Raw genomic sequence first — 4,208 nt, 5'->3', positions numbered from 1 at the left:
ACCCATGTAAGGATCAAGGCTAATCATGTTAATGAGCAAAAGAAACACAAGTATAAGATAAATTACTTTTTAAAATGATTAAAAGTTTCAAGCTTTTACCAGATTTAGAAAAAGTCTTGAGAGAAAATGAGATTAATCCAACTTTTAAGTCTAAAATGTATTTATAGAACTTCTAAAAACGAGTGGGCCCGTTAACAATTATAAAAAGCCCATAAAACAAATGAAAAGCAACCAAGTAGAAATTATGGAGCGGCTTAGTATTCCCGCTGTGATAACCCGCTGTCAAGGTCGTGTGAGATACATCGGTTCTACCTTCCCGCTGCAAATGGCCGCTTGATCACTTGTCCTCGATGTGGTCGCGTCTGAGTCGTAGAGCGGTTCATGTTCCCCGCTGTGGATAATCGCTCCAAGATGTGCTGGGTTCCCATCAATGTGCTCAGACCGCTATACAATGTCCGCTCTAGTACTTTGTGATGATCTGAAAATGCGTTAACTTGCTCGAGTGCTGGAACGGTTTGGTCTTATCGCTCTGTTCATCCGCTCTATGGTCCGTCCGAGTTACAGCAACTTCAGCATCCAGCTTCCATGAAATCGCTCTGCATCTCGAGATTGGAGACCATCTTTAGCTCCCCACTGCCGCCGTGCTCTGCTCCATACCGGCTTCATCTCTATCGATTATGCCCTCAGTGTCACGTCATGATTCCTCCATCGCTGTGCTTGATATATAGTGTTTTTAGTGACTTTTAGCATTTCAATTTATCTCATATTGATCATTTAAATTGCATATTAGGTGTACATATTGCATTTACATTCATAATTGCATATTATAGGGGCTAAAGTAGTAAAGTGCACACATGAGAAGTTAGGGGCTAAATCGTGGGGTCATTCTTGCAATTTATAAAGGTTATGGGCGATTTGAAAACCATCAAGAGACGAGAGACCCAGTGCATCTTAAAGTTTGGGGGTGATTCGAGAGGACTTGTCTGTAAATTTAATAGTTTTGGGGTCACATCATACATAGCCAAAAGATAAAGGGCCAGATGTGCAAAAAGTCCAAAATCCACCATTGTTGCTTCGTGGTTCCTCCGCTACGAGAAGACTGCGACTTCCCCGACGACGGAGTGAAGCTGAGAGCACGACCATGACAGAGCTGAGCATGACGACTGAGCACGGCGAAGATGACTAGGACAAAGACGAAGTAGATTTACGGCTTGGTTCGAGCTTGGCAGAGGAGAGACGACTTGGACCAGAGATCTCGTGGTGGAGCCCGACTGGTTGACGACACGGGCTGAGCTTGGCTGCGGTGGAGAGGAGAGACGCCGCGGACTCACACAGAGGGTTGTTTGCGACCGCGGAAACATGGCAGAGACTCGAGCATGGGAAGAAGCCGACCCGGACCACAGACGCGGGATGAGCTTCACCGCGGATTCGTGGCAGAGAGCTCCAGGGAGAACCGCAGGTAGACGTCGCAGGTGAAGGCAGGCCGCGGCCGTGTTACGATGAATCCGACCAGGCCATTTCGCGAGGTGATACCGCGGGATGCGTGGGTAGCGATTAGGCCTGGTCGTTTGGGTACCCGTTGGCGTTTGGATCGGGTTTTTCAGATTTCGGTTCTCTTTTATAACACCTCCTAGGTTCTATTCTAGTAAATTTACAAGTACGGGTCGGGTTCGGATATAACACATCGGGTTTAGGTCGGTTTTGTATCACATCATAGAACCCAAAAAGTAATCATATATCATTCGGATTCGGGTTATATCGGATCGGTTCGGATATACCCGAAATAAAATCTAAAATTTAAAAGTAAAACATAGGAAATATATATTTATTTATATATAATTAAGTATTTTAGGTAGTTATTTAAATTTTAAATACTTATTGTTAGATAACATATCAAAATAAATATGAAATTGAATATTTGAAGTATATATTCAAGATTCATATAATTATATTGTATATTATTTGGGACATTCAGATCGGTTTCTTCGGATATTTTTTCGGATTTTTCGGTTTTCGGGTTATCCGTTATGGGTCGTTTAATAACACTTCGGATTCGGATATGTTTTGTGCCACCTTACAAGATCCATTCAGATATTTTTTACATTTCGGACCGGATACGGATCGGGTTTTTTGGTTCGGGTTCGGTTCGGATTTCGGGTTACAGATATTATGCTCAGGCCTAGTCGCGATCGAAGTACTTGATTTCGCTGGCTTACTTCGCGGGCTAGAGATGGTCGCGGCCGTCATCCGAAACAGATCATTTTACCATTTCATCTTTGTGTTTCTAAGCTAGTATAAATATATTGTAAACCGAATTTTAGAAGGATATCTTGTTATTTATCAAATAAAAAACCATTTTGGAGATAAAGATTTAATCTTGATCTATTTCTTTTGTGTTTGCTTGATTACCTTGATCATTAATCATGTTTGGTCTTAAATCAACCAATGATTTTGAGTGAGTAGTCATCTTTGGATTCATGGGTTAGGATGATTAGGATAATTAAATGATGATCTAGGGCGTTTAGAGTTAGATTAATCTATTCAATTACTTGTTTGAGTAATCTTAATGCTAGTTTAGAGTTGACCTCTTTAGATTAGAACTCTAGACATTTCATTGTCGGAAGGTGTTTGATGAAATGTCTGAGCCAACTCAACTTGCTCTTTGCTAGCTTAACCAAAGGCATTTGATGTTAGGAGAGCTTAGATAGTTAATAAACCCACTCTTAAGGATTACTTGAATGACACAAACCAAAGGCATTTGATGTTTGATCAATGAAAGTAAATGAACATTTATCTTGACAAAGAACTTGTTTAGCCTTGTTGTCTAGACTTAAGAGAATATGTTGATTGATACCTTGCCATTCTAGATTGAAGTTTAATAATCTGAAGTCAAATTCCTAGACTCATGAGTCCTCCTTTATCCTATTGCTTGAAAGTTTGTTAATTTATTGTCTTAGAGTCTTGTTAGTTAAATCATATCGCTTCATTACACTGAGCGCACTTAGATTAAGTATGAACCTGTATTATCTTTGCATTGAAACCATTTAGAATTGGATTGACTCTTAAATACTACATTGATTCGATACTTGGATTTAAATAAAGTCCTTATCAGTGCTCTCAACTCGCGGTGAGCCCTCTGTTTCCCTAGCTTCACCTCCATCGCCATGGCTAACTCGATATGCGACCTTCCACCATAGAGTACCAATCAACCTTCTCCATCAGCAGAAACCTCCATCATCACCTCTCCCTTGCTGTGTCTTGGCCGTCGTCTTCTCGTTGGATGAAAGCTCGAGACACCAACGGAACATTATCTTCCCTAGCCCTATATCTCAAGGAGCAATCTTCAAAGGACCATGTCTAATTTTATTTATAAATTGATTTTTTTTTAATTCGTAAATTAATACAATTACATATTTACCCTTTTCTTCCTTAGCCTAGTCTAATAAAAGAGAGCTGCCAAAAAAAAATTATTTCATTTTCTTCTTTTCTTGTTTCTTCTCTCTTTTTTTTTTCTCTGCGATTTTCTCCTTCTTTGCAACTAGCAGTTCCTTATTAAAATTTTAATATTTAACCAAAAATCTATTTATTTTTATTATTTAATTAAGATTCGTTGGATTTCATTTTTTGATTTAGTACCACCTCTCCATCAGTGTTTGATGATTTATACGACATAACACCGGGGATTACTCCTCAAATGAATCAATGGCTATTGCGGCTGGCGACTGAGGAGGAGGTAAGAGAGGCTCTCTTTATGATGCATCCGGAGAAGGCACCAGGGCCTGATGGCATGACAGCTCTGTTCTTCCAACATTCATGGCATATTATTAAGGGTGATCTGGTGGAAATGGTGAATAACTTCCTGATAACGGGAGAAATGGATTAAAGGTTAAATATAACGCATATCTGTATGATTCCAAAGACAGAACGACCTACGAAGATGATGGAATTATGGCCAATCAGTTTATGTAATGTTGGGTATAAAATAATTTCAAAAGTGTTATGTCAGAGGTTGAAGATCTATTTACCTTCTTTAGTTTCGGAGACTCAATCGGCATTTGTAGCAGGGCGTTTGATATCTGACAATATTCTTATTGCTCAGGAGATGTTTCATGGATTACGGACTAACAAAGAATGTAAAGTAAAGTATATGGCGGTTAAAATGGATATGAGTAAAGCTTATGATAGGATTGAATGAGAATTCATAAAGG

Source organism: Brassica oleracea, chromosome C7 (genome assembly GCF_000695525.1).
Source record: "Brassica oleracea var. oleracea cultivar TO1000 chromosome C7, BOL, whole genome shotgun sequence".
Lineage (NCBI taxonomy): Eukaryota > Viridiplantae > Streptophyta > Magnoliopsida > Brassicales > Brassicaceae > Brassica > Brassica oleracea.
The sequence above is the reverse complement of the archived record's forward strand: the minus strand, read 5'-3'. Positions refer to the sequence as shown.